Source organism: Opisthocomus hoazin, chromosome 15 (assembly GCF_030867145.1).
Source record: "Opisthocomus hoazin isolate bOpiHoa1 chromosome 15, bOpiHoa1.hap1, whole genome shotgun sequence".
Classification (NCBI taxonomy): domain Eukaryota; kingdom Metazoa; phylum Chordata; class Aves; order Opisthocomiformes; family Opisthocomidae; genus Opisthocomus; species Opisthocomus hoazin.
This window is the reverse complement of record NC_134428.1, coordinates 3,649,649-3,662,703: the sequence shown is the minus strand read 5'-3', so window position 1 is coordinate 3,662,703 and position 13,055 is coordinate 3,649,649.

The window sequence follows — 13,055 nt, the reverse complement described above, 5'->3', positions numbered from 1 at the left end:
ATAGATGTGGCCGCATGCTCTGTTTACTTACAGGAAGAGCTATCTCCTGAGGCTGGCGTAGACCTTAATAAAGAAGAATATGACTGGAAGCTGCATTTACCCTTCTTCCTCTTTTGTTTGCTCAGGGTTTTTTTTCTCTTTTGACCTAAACACAGTGTAAATGGCCTGGTCAGGGCTGAGCCTTTGTGTTGCCATTAGAGTCCAAAGTCCCCTCCTGCTGACCTGCAGGGCTGGGACCCAGGCAGAGGCCCCATGGCTGCCTTCAGCGGGGTCTGGGCTTTCTGCTGGGCGGTGGAATCTCCTGTTTCGGAGGTCCCAGTGTGCAGTACCTACTCCCCTGGCCCAAGGCAGTGATGGCGTTGGGTAAGGCCAAGGCTGGCACTGGTGCCCTGGGGCTGGTCCCTGCACAGAGAAGGTGGACCAGCGTGTGGAGCTGATAGGAGCAGCGTGATAGGAGCAGGTGATAGGAGCAGCGTGTGGAGCTGATAGGAGCTGATAGGAGCAGGGAGATGGTGAGCTTAAAACTGGAGTGAGAGGAGAGGGGTGGGGGAGAGCAGGAAGCCCCTGCCTGGGCTCTACAGTCCAGGGCTGCTGTCAGTGGTCCCTCTGGTCCCAGCAAGCCTGGGCTGAGGGAGCCTCCAGCACCGAAGGGCTGCTGGGGACCAGAGCTGATCCCAGGCACCCGCTCCTGGAACCACCGACTCTGCACCTCCAAGCACCGAGTTAAAACGCACGCAGCTTATCATTGCAAATGAATTCATTTACCCATGACCAAGGTGGGGAATACGACCTTTTCACGCCTAGTGAAGAAAAATTGAAACAGTTTATGCACACGATAAAGACATTCTTGGCCATAACCCTGGACGCAAGGAATGGGGCAAAGCAAAGGTGTTCAGCTGAACCTCACCAGACCTCTCCCCTTCCACCTCTGCCCAGGCAGACGAGGGGTCCTATTTCAGCGACAACCAGCACTCCCACCATACTCCACGGCCGCAAGCGCGTGACCCAGATAAAAGCCTGGAGCATTGCAAAGCATGTTACAGGACATGGGATTACTCACCTGCATCCGAGGTACCCACACGTCCCTCTTTTCCAGGAAAATTTTTTCATAAGGCGGACTAGGGAACGGGAAGACCGCCCTGCTTTCACTGCCTGATGTATTACGATCAGGGTTGGGGTAACTGTGTGCACTGTGTAAATATCCCTACTTGTTCACGGGACTGCTACAAGTGTGCAAGCAGAGGTGCTTCTCACATTCAAACCTGAGCTTGTTTGAATAAAACAAAGCCCAGCAGATTGACCAAAATAACCTAAGCATAAACACCATCTACAAGGACTTTGATAAGAGTGCAGGCAGGGGAGTGGGGGAGCAGTGAACACGGAGTTCATGCCTCAAGCAACAAACACTACATGCTGGCTCACATGCTGCCTCAGCTCTGCTGTTCAAGTGCCAAGGCTCTGCAGAGCCCATCAAAGTCAGAGCCATTTTGTTCCCCAACTGGATCGAAGTTAATAACCAATTAAGAAATATTACAACACCAAAAAAAACAAGTATCTATTCGAGAACATCCTCAGGTGCTGTTCGGCCATGCCCGGGCATCCGAACAGTAACAGCACATTCCTGAAGGAACAAGTCTGCAGGAATCTAATCTCACAGCAGACATTGAGTTTGGAAAAAGTAGGCAAGTCCTGACTCTTCCAATTCCCCAGCAAAGCCTCGCTGCGGGCCCAGCTGTCCTCCAGGCCTCTGCTAAAGTGACGCTCCCCTATGTCAGCTCCTGCCCATCGCTGTCTTCGGCTGCCTGCTCAGCTCCGCTCAGCAGGCAAAGAGCAGATGTTTGACAGGAGATGGAGACTGGCCAAACACTTTAACCAACAAAATGGCAGAGGAAGGAAAGTAAGGGGAAATGTAATGCTGCAGCTGAGTTACCTCTGTCCCATTCCCACCACCCAACAACGGGCTGCTCTTTAGGCAGTGGCTGCAGATGGGATGGCATCTACAATCACATGTGGCTGTTTCAGGCTCCAGCAACAATGAGGGGCAGGGAGGAGAGTACAGGGGCTGGGGAGAGAGGAGGAGAGGGGATAAGCAAGGCATGCCTTGCCTCAGCCCCTCGTGCCCAGCCACCGCCGCATGCTCCAGGTCCGACTCCTGCCAGCGCGGCTGGAGCTGGGCGGCTGCTGCAGCGTGCGGGCGTGATGGGGCTGACCACATTGCGGTTCAGAGCTCGGTTCAGCTTACACGTGCAAAGTTGTACAGGTTTTACACGGCAGCCACGGAGACGCGTGCCCAGCACAGACACTGCGATCAGCCCCAGCACTCAGAGACCTCCACAGGGGCAGCAAGATTGAGCAGGAGCCGATGCGGGGAAGAGGCACAGGCCCTCCGCTGTCAACAGCATGTGGGCGCGCAGAGGAGGAGGACAGGACAGCAGGGATCTCTAACAACCTACCGATAAGGACGTCAGTCATTTCCACCCCCTTTTCTAGCCCACTAACATCCTCCAGCTCTGCTGTAGAAGTTAGTTTTCAGGAGGGTGGGTTTCTAAATCTTTTTCAGCTACCACCTGCTGGTAACTCCAGGCAGCCAGCCCAGATAGCAAGTGTGATGACAATCCAGATAATTAAAAGTGACCCCACCCCACACAGCAATCAGCTTATTTGTCACACCACAACTCGATATAGCCATGCTGCCTCCTAAGAACAGCTATAATCTCTCCCTAGCAACTACCCTGACAGCTTGTACCTGAAATTTCGCCCGTGCCCTGCAAGTGTGAGCTGCCGTGGTGATGCACAGACCCCAGCCAGCCTTGCAGTGCACAGACGACCCAAAAGTCTGTCCGATTTGCACAGGACACTGACTTTGTTATGTCTCTAAACTCTTCTTTTCCAAAACCAGCAAACAACAGTGACTCTAAAAAAACTCCGAATACCAGTTTCTAAGATGCAACTTGCCCCGCTACCCACGTAGCAACACAATTCAGCTCAAACGAGGATGATTGTAGGAAGCTCAGCTTGTCTGCTCTGTATACGGCACTCTTCAGGTCGGCAACTGCTCATTTACTTCTCCAAAATGAATTCTGTATTGAGGATGTGCAGAAAGCCCTGACCACGGGCGAGTCACGGGAGACACACGGGGTCGTTTCTCCTGTGAAAGCAGTTTCTGGCTTCACGGCTGACGCACAGCACAGACAGCATGGAAGCAGTTGCTCCCTCGATCAGCCAGAACTATGCCCTTAATGACGTTTTCTTTTTCCCCTCATAGAGGGGGAAGTAGAGCAAACAGGGCACCACCCTCCAAGCGAGCATTTGCTGCCTGCACTCAGCTGTTCTCACCAAGGGAACCTCCAGATTTGCCATCACGTACTTCCCCCGTGTGAGCACACCAGTAGCTATGGCAACTCCACCGCTACTTACTTGAGATCCTTTCGAAGGGCACGTTCACTTCACCAGCAGGTTTGCTGCCTCGGTTGATTTTTTTATTACCTGAGATGCAGCTGCCAAGAGATTCGGCAGCAGAGGGACAGGACAGGCACTGGCACCCTGCCAGCTACGAGACAATCACGCTTGCTTTGCTCTTTGCTTTAAAGAAATCAGCACTGTCACCCTCCCCATCCCCTTGAGACTGGCTCCACAATTTATTTGTCCTATAGGATGAAAGCTGTGGTGGCCTAAAGACAAACCAAGAATAACTTCTGCTCCAAGTAGCATCCTGAAACACACTCCCTTTCAGGATAAAAGCATATCCTTACTTACCCTTTGTCAAAGAAAGAAGTATGTCCCGGATGAGGGTACTTTGTGCCATTGCTGTTCATCACACCGCTGTTAACATTCCCTGAAATGTAGGATTTCCGTGATGCCTGGTCCTTTGCAAAATTTCTGCAAGCAGCTAATTTGGATTCTAAGGCCTGTGAAAGAGGAAAAAAAAAATGACGTCAAAAAAGTAATACCTTTAAGAGGAAGTATTTTGCTGCTCAAGTTAAGGCTTTGTCATGACCCCAAGATCACCACGATCAGGAACCCAGTGTGATCACCTTTGGCGAAAGCTGAACTGAATGGGAACAAAGCTGTCATTTTCTCTGTCATCCAACCACAAAGGAAACCCACACAACGAGATGTTGATGGAGACCGCCACGCATGACTCAGTTCCATCCGGGCTCAGATTTTACAACATATCAACACTCAATTAATTACCTAAAATAAGGAAGCCAATTCCTAGCAGAAGTTACCAAAACTTCCTGCTTCAGCAGCTGCAGTAAGGCTGGCATAAGCTAATCAGAAGTCTAAGACAGAGCCTAAAGCAGAATCCTCAAGTTTTGCGAGGGACTTTGTATTTGGAAATTCGAATTTTTTTCTCCAGGGCAATGCCTTCTAGCATTTCTTTCTTAATCTTGGCCTGCAAAACAAAGCCAGTTTCTTAAGTGCCATTGGTATGCTTCAGAACAAGAAGTGCTACAGCATCAGACGAGGAACCCAAGGCAGCAACTAAGCCTGTCTCTGTGGTCTGTACCTCACCTGTACTACTTCGCAGCAAGCCTGGTGAGATCTTGTTCCCCTGTACAAGGTGACAGTCTCTGCCTCATCTGCTGACTCCTGCCAGAAGGGAGGCCAAAATCCTGATTCTCTCCTTCACTGCAGCACACCCCCTGCCCTTTCTGCTGTCTGTCACAAACTGAGGCTTTGCTTCAATAGCAGTCCGGTCTAGCAGAAAGTCCTTGCAACAATTTATTACATCCACCCTGCGCATGGGAGCATTCATACACTTGCAAATGCATACAGCGGAGACAAAACCTCATCTCCCCAAACACGGGGCTTGGTCCCATTCCACGTAGAAAAATATTCCACTGATAAGACACTGGCATGCTATCACAAGTAAGTGAACACTACACAGTGTTCTAGAAATCCATGCAAGCTTACTCAGTGGCTATATAGGCAGATATATTGTGGTCAGCAGGTCGAGGGAGGTTCTCCTTCCCCTCTACTTGGTCCTAGTGAGGCCCCATCTGCAGTACTCTGTCCAGTTCTGGGCTCCCCAGTTCAAGAAAGATGAGGAGCTCCTGGAGAGAGTCCAGCGGAGGGCTGCAAAGATGGTGAGGGGACTGGAGCATCTCTCCTACGAGGAAAGGCTAAGGGAGCTGGGCTTGTTCAGCCTGGAGAAGAGAAGGCAGAGAGGGGACCTTATAACTGCCTAGAAACATCTTCAGGGTCGGTGTCAAGAGGATGGGGCCAGATTCTTTTCAGTGGTGCCCAGCGACAAGGGGCAACAGGCACAAATTGAAGAATAGGAAGTTCCAGCTGAACATGAAGAACAACTTCTTCACTCCGAGGGTGACAGAGCACTAGAACAGGCTACCCAGAGAGGCTGTGGAGTCTCCTTCTCTAGAGATACTCAAACCCTCCTGGACAAGGTCCTGTGCAGCCTGCTCTGGGTGACCCTGCTTCGGCAGGGGGCTGGACCGGGTGACCCACAGAGGTCCCTTCCAACCCCCACCATTCTGTGACCCTGTGAGATATAGATAACTACCTACCTCTTGGTCTCAAAGCACCTATCAGCTGGAAATAGCCTGTGTGATCTGTGCCAAGTGACTCTATCTCAGCTGCATGCAAAAAAGCTGAGGGGAAACTTCTTGCAGAGAAATGGAGTCTGAGGCTCAGGATGAGGCATCATATGAGTAGCCAAAGCCACAGAAAGCCTAAACATCCTCTAATCATTACTGAACAAATGCATGAGCTGGAATTTTGTACCAGTGGCAGAGCGTGTGTCTCGGAGCAGGCTGGGAACAAGCATGCTTATTTGGCATTTCCTGTCCTTGCAGAGTAATCACACGGGATTGTGCTTAAGCTCTCTAAATCCCCTGCAGACTCTTACTCACAATGATCCCATTTTAAACATGTCACTCCATAACCCCGAGTTATCCTGCTGCCCTTTCAAACCAGCTACGAGCTCACCGACTCCAAACATGAACAGTGAGTTAATTTTTAATTTCAAACTTTGCTAAAACAACTGCCTGTACTGCAGCTATTGCTGTTCTCAGTGCTAACCACAAGAGACAGAGGAAAGCCAGCACCGGTGGCGAGACACGGAGGCTACCCATGCTTCCACTCAGAACACCAGCCACTGAGGCACATCCACAAGCTTCTCATAACTCAAGAGTCGCCTTCATTCAACTGGAAAGCCTGGCATCCTAAACAACACTGTAACAGATGTTTAAACCACTTCTTCCTTGCTTATTGTGGTAATCCCTTTAAAGGCTCACGCATTTCACCTCCCCATCAACTACAGATGGGAACATTTGGCTTTCTCCTGATTTATTTTCTCACTTTCTTATCACAGGCTTCTACTTTTTTTTCTGTTTTCAGCACCTGTTGCAGATCTCCCCAGGCATGATCTCAGCTCCCCTCCCATGACACACAGTTACTGTGCAGCAGGAACCCAGAGTCTGAGTGCCAGTTCTGCATCTGGGTCTCACTAGAGAGGAAGCCACAGGCCACACCTGAGGTAAGAACAAGTGGCTGACAGTGTCTAACCCCATACACCAAAGTGCTTGAGAAACTTCTTACTCCAAATATGAATTTCATCACCCAAAGTTGGAATCAGAACCTTAGTAATATGCTTTCCAAATCAAGATCATTAAAAAAAATACATTATCACATACTAAACACTGAATATGGATGCTTTGGAAACTACAGCACAGGCCAAGACCTTGTGATTGTGCACAAGGATGAAAGCTCAGTGACAACCCCACCGAGACAGGAATACTTCAGTTCAGAGCACTCACCCCCACTTTCCGCAACAGATCTCCCACAATGTTGAGTGCAGATATTCTAGCCGAAGGAGTAAGGGGGCTGGTACCAAATCCATTTGGTATAGCTGCAAACACAGACACATTTTATTACCTGCTCCACTTCTCCACAGGTTTTTTTATTTGGTTTTTTTTTGTTTGTTTCAATTTCAATAAATCAACTCCAAAGTAAAAAAGTAAATCTAAAATCCTACTGCAGGCTATTCACACAATTACCCCACAATAACACGCAGACTACATGATCACTAGCCATGGAAAAACGAAAAAGCTTAATTCCTGTCCACTGCCCTCTTTCCCATTAGAACTACACACAGAGCTCTCGTACTCTCCATCTGCAAGGCTATTGCCCGCAATCCATCTAATCCAGCCAGAGCTTCCCCTGGAATCTATTCTTTCTAATTTGAAAAATAACGTACTAATCCTTGCAGTTGTCCAGAGCCTTGCAGACAGGGAAGCGGACTGGACTAACACCCTGCTGCCTCATAGAGAAAACAAGACCCCCAAAAAGTGTGTGTTGTAACCGGGGCAGTCTAAACTGTTTGAATTACTGCCCACCATTTATTCACCACTGCTGCCCCACATTTAAGCAGAAATATCAGCCACTGCACTTCCCTGCGATCTCAAAGGTCTTCAGAGCTCTGCTGCAGGCATCCACTGCAGAGCACAAACCCTTGCCCTGGTAAAAGCAGTATCTAAGCTTCACCATCCTGCTTCTCCATGCTGTTTACTGATTATACTCCTTAAATGCACCTGATGCTGCCCCAGGATTTAAACACACCTGTTCCAATGCAGGTGGGATCCACACCTACCTACACTTACTTCAAGTTCACCAACAAGCACCTGGCCTGAAATTGTTTGTTAACAAGCTGCAGGTACTGCCTAACAACTAGACACAGTTTCTACAAATGATACCTTTTGGGGAAGGAAAACTATTTTCCAATCCTTTTCCAACAGGTGTAGCTGGCAAGGAGAGAGATGCCTGGACAGCCGAATCCATCTTTTCACAGTCTAGAGTCGGAGAACAGGACGCTGACTTTCGGGTGACTTCTTGTTGCCTCTCCCGTACTGCTAGCTCTTGCCGTAAGTCTGAGGGTTGAAAGAATAAAAAACCCACACGTCTTGGTGACCGAGTTCCCTAATAAACACTGTCTCTATTCATTTGGGAGGGATGAGGAGGAAACACTTTGCAACAACTCTGTATTAACTGCCTGCTGCTGTCTTTCTGCAGTAGCGAGGACCCCCACCTCAGGGCAGTGACAGCCCCAGACCATCACTGCCTGTCACGTGTAAGCACAGCAGGTGACTTTTCCGCAGTATCTTCCCCATCTGTGGTGCGAGTCCCATGGAAAGTGCGTTACGCGAACTGCAGCTGGTCACAAATGCCTGCAGAACTACACTCTGCTCCTGCTCAAACAGCGGTGGGGAAAAGGGAGGAATGACCCATTCTTACGTTTCCAGCTCCCCACATCATTCTTCCTGTTAAGCTGTGAGCTATGTGCAGATGTTTGCATATTCAAGGCAGGGCTGCCGGAGGCCCCTGGAATGGAAAACCTAAGCTACATTTGAATTTTGAGGGGGCAAGACAAGCAAGCAGCCCCTGTCTCTGTGCCTCTGTGCGAGCAGTGCCATGGGCAGATGAGGCTGAGCAACAGCTTTCCAGGCTAGCTCTTTCTGGCTGCGAGCTATCAGCAGACGTTCGCATTTTCAGAGCAGGGCTGATATAGGCCCGCTGCACGGACTCCCAAAGATGCGTTTGAAGTTGGAGGTGGCAAGACAGGCAAGCAGCCCCAGTTTCTGTGCCTCTGTGCGAGCAGTGCCATGGGCAGATGAAGCTGAGCAACAGCTTTCCAGGCTAGCTCTTTCTGGCTGCGAGCTATCTGCAGACGTTCGCATTTTCAGAGAAGGGCTGCTGGGAATGCCCGACACTGACCACATATCTACGTTTAACATTTGAGGTAGCAAAACAAGCAAGCAGCCCCAGTCTCTGTGCCTCTGTGCGAGCAGTGCCATGGGCAGATGAGGCTGAGCAACAGCTTTCCAGGCTAGCTATTTCTGCCTGCGAGCTATCTGCAGACGTTCGCATTTTGGGAGCAGGGCTGCCGGAGGCGCCGGGTAAGGACCACCTAAGAGACTCTTGAAGTTTGAGGGGGCAAGACAAGCAAGCAGCCCCAGTCCCTGTGCCTCTGTGCGAGCAGTGCCATGGGCAGATGAGGCTGAGCAACAGCTTCCCAGGCTAGCTCTTTCTGGCTGTGAGCTATCTGCAGACGTTCGCATTCTCAGAGCAGGGCTGACAGAGGCGCCCGTCAATGGCAACCTAAGCTACGTTTGAAGTTTGAGGGAGCAAGACAAGCAAGCAGCCCCAGTCTCTGTGCCTCTGTGTTAGCAGTGCCATGGGCAGATGAGGCTGAGCAACAGCTTTGCAGGCTAGCTTTTTCTGGCTGCGAGCCATCTGCAGACGTTCATATTTTTGTAGCAGGGCTGCCGGAAGCGCCCCTCAGGACCACCTAAGCTACGTTGAAATTTTCAGGGGTCATGGCAAGCAAGCAGCCCCAGTTTCTCTGCCTCTGTGCGAGCAGTGCCATGGGCAGATGAGGCTGAGCAACAGCTTTCCAGGCTAGCTCTTTCTGGCTGCCAGCTATCTGCAGACATTCGCTTTTTCAGAGCAGGGCTGCCGGAGGCACCCGGCACGGACCACATAATTTATGTTTGAAGTTTAAGGGGGCAAGACAAGCAAGCAGCGCCAGTCTCTGTGTTTCTGTGCGAGCAGTGCCATGGTCAGATGAGGCTGAGCAACAGCTTTCCAGGCTAGCTCTTTCTGGCTGCGAGCTATCTACAGACGTTCGCATTTTCAGAGCTGGGCTGCAAGACGCACCCCTCACGGACAACCTAATATACTTTTGAAGTTTGAGGGGGCAAGACAAGCAAGCAGCCCCAGTCTCTGTGCCTCTGTGCGAGCAGTACCATGGGCAGATGAGGCTGAGCAACAGCTTTCCAGGCTAGCTCTTTCTGGCTGCCAGCTATCTGCAGACGTTCTCATTTTCGGAGCACGGCTGTCGGAGGCTTCCGGCATGGACCCCATAAGCTACGTTTGAAGTTTGAGATGGCAAGACAAGCAAGCAGCCCCAGTCTCTTTGCCTCTGTGTGAGCAGTGCCATGGGCAGATGAGGCTGAGCAACAGCTTTCCAGGCTAGCCCCTGCTTCCTGCCAGCTATCTGCAGACGTTCGCATTTTTGGAGCAGGGCTGCAAAAAAGGACCATCACGGACCCCGAAATCTAGGTTTGAAGTTTGAGGGGGCAAGGCAAGCAAGCAGCCCCAGTCTTTGTGCCTCTGTGCGAGCAGTGCCATGGGCAGATGAGGCTGAGGAACAGTTTTCCTGGCTAGCCCCTTCTGGCTGAGAGCTATCTCCAGACGTTTGCATTTTCAGAGCAAGGCTGCGAAATGCGCCTGGCAGGCACCCCTGGTCTACTTTTGAAGTTTCAGATAGCAGGACAAGCAAGCAGCCCCAGTCTCTGTGCCTCTGTGCGAGCAGTGCCATGGGCAGATGAGGCTGAGCAAGAGCTTTCCAGGCTAACCTCTTCTGGCTGCGATCTACATGCCCTAATACTAGAAGCATATGTGGTTAGCACAGAATAAAATTTGTTTAGTTATAACTACTGAAGAAGGAAACATCAGATATACAGTTTCTGTAATGACAAGTAACACTATTTAATATTTTTTTTGGGCATAGGGAAAGTGTACATAGCTAAGAACCTATCTCTGAGGTAATATGTACATATTTTTTTTGCCAGCTCTCCAAGCAATTAATTCTTTTTTTTTTCTTTCTTCTCTTCTCTTGTGTTCACATATAGTATTCTCTTGCGTTCTGTAATATTGTGTTGTGTTCTCCTGTGTTCTGGGGTGTACTCATGTTTAGTGTTCTGTTGTTTTTTGTTGTGTTCTTTTGTGTTCTGTTTTGTTCTGATGTGCAATGTTCTGTTGTATTCTCTTGTGTTCAAATGTAGTGCTCTGTTGTGTTCTGTTGTGTTCTGTTTTTTTCTGTTTTGTTCTGCTGTGTTCTGATGTGTTCTGTTGTGTTCTGCTGTGTTCTGTTGTGTTCTCTGGTGTTCTGCTGTGTTCTGATGTGTTCTTTTGTGTTCTGATATGTTTTCTTGTGTTCTCATTTATATTGTTCTCCTGTGTTCTGATGTGTTCTGTTGTGTTATGTTGTGTTCTGTTGTGTTCTCTGGTGTTCTGATGTGTTCTGTTGTGTTCTGTTGTGTTCCGTTGTGTTCTCTGGTGTTCTGATGTGTTCTCATGTGTACTGTTCTGTTGTGTTCTCATGTGTAGTGTTCTGTTCTGTTCTGTTCTCTTGTGTTCAATTCTGTTCACGTGTGTAGTGTTCTCGTGTTCTGTTGTGTTCTGATGTGTTCTCAGGTGCAGTGTTCTGTTCTGTTGTGTTCTGTTGTGTTCTCAGTTGTAGTCTTCTGTTGTGTTCTGTTGTGTTTTTATGTGCAGTGTTCTGTTGTATTCTCTTGTGTTCACCTGTAGTGCTCTGTTGTGTTCTGTTGTGTTCTGTTTTTTTCTGTTTTGTTCTGCTGTGTTCTGATGTGTTCTGTTGTGTTCTGATATGTTTTCTTGTGTTCTCATTTATATTGTTCTCCTGTGTTCTGATGTGTTCTGTTGTGTTATGTTGTGTTCTGTTGTGTTCTCTGGTGTTCTGATGTGTTCTGTTGTGTTCTGTTGTGTTCCGTTGTGTTCTCTGGTGTTCTGATGTGTACTCATGTGTACTGTTCTGTTGTGTTCTTTTGTGTTCTGTTGTGTTCTGTTGTGTTCTCATGTGTAGTGTTCTGTTCTGTTGTGTTGTGTTCTGACGTGTATTGTTCTGTTGTGTTCTGTTGTGTTCTCAGTTGTAGTCTTCTGTTGTGTTCTGTTGTGTTCTGATGTGTAAGGTTCTGTTGCGTTCTGTTTTGTTCTGATGTGTCCACATGTGTTCTTATGTTCTGCTTGTTCAGCCTGAGGAAGAGAAGGCTACGAGGGGACCTTATAAACGCTTACAAATATCTGAAGGGTGGCTGTCAGGAGGATGGGGACAAGCTCTTTTCAGTGGTGCCCAGTGACAGGACAAGGGGCAATGGGCACAAACTGAGGCACAGGAAGTTCCACCTGAACATGAGGAAGAACTTCTTCCCTCTGAGGGTGACGGAGCACTGGAACAGGCTGCCCAGGGAGGTTGTGGAGTCTCCCTCTCTGGAGATATTCAAGACCCGCCTGGACAAGGTCCTGTGCAGCTTGCTGTAGGTGACACTGCTTCGGCACGAGGGTTGGACTAGATGACCCACAGAGGTCCCTTCCAACCCCTACTATTCTGTGATTCTGAGTGGTTCTGTAATGCTCTGTTGTGTTCTGTTGTTTTCTGATGTGTTCTCATGTGTAGTGTTCTGTTGTGTTCTCACGTGTAGTGTTCTGTTGTGTTCTGTTGTGTTCAGTTGTGTTGTGTTCTCTTGTGTTCTCTTGTGTTCACTTGTAGTGTTCTGTTGTGTTCTGTTGTGTTCTGTTCAAATGTGTAGCGTTCTGATGTGTTCTGTTATGTTCTATTGTGTTCTCTTGTGTTCTGTTGTCTTCTGTTGTGTTTTCAAGTGTAGTGTTCTGTTGTGTTCTGTTGTGTTCTAATGGGTTCTCATGTGTTCTGATGTGCAGAGATCTGTGTGTTCTGTTGTGTTCTGATGTATTCTTTTGTGTTCTGCTGTGTTCTGTTGTGTTCTGTTGTGTTCTGTTTTGTTCTGATGTGTTCTGCAGCGTTTTGTTGTGTTCTGATGTGTAGTGTTCTGTTTTGTTCTGTTGTGTTCTGTTGTTTTCTGTTGTGTCCTGCTGTGTTCTGATGTGTTCTGTTGTGTTCTGTAGTGTTCTGCTGCTGTTTTTGATGTGTTCTTATGTGTAGTGTTCTCTTGTGTTCTGTAGTGTTCTGTTGTGTTCTGTTGCGTTCTGTTGTGTTTTGCTGTGTTCTCATGTGTTGTGTTCTGTTGTGTTCAGTGGTGTTCTGTTGTGTTCTGTGTCTTCTGTTGTGTTCTCATGTGTTCTCATGTGTAGTGTTCTGTTGTTTTCTGTTGTGTTCTGTTGTTTTCTGTTGTGTTCTGCTGTGTTCTGATGTGTTCTGTTGTGTTCTGTTGTTATGTCTTGTGCTCTTTTGTGTTCTCTTCTGTTCACATGTAGTGTTCTGTTTTGTTCTGTTGTGTTTTGTTGCGTTCTGTTGTGTTCTCTTGTGTTCTGTTGTA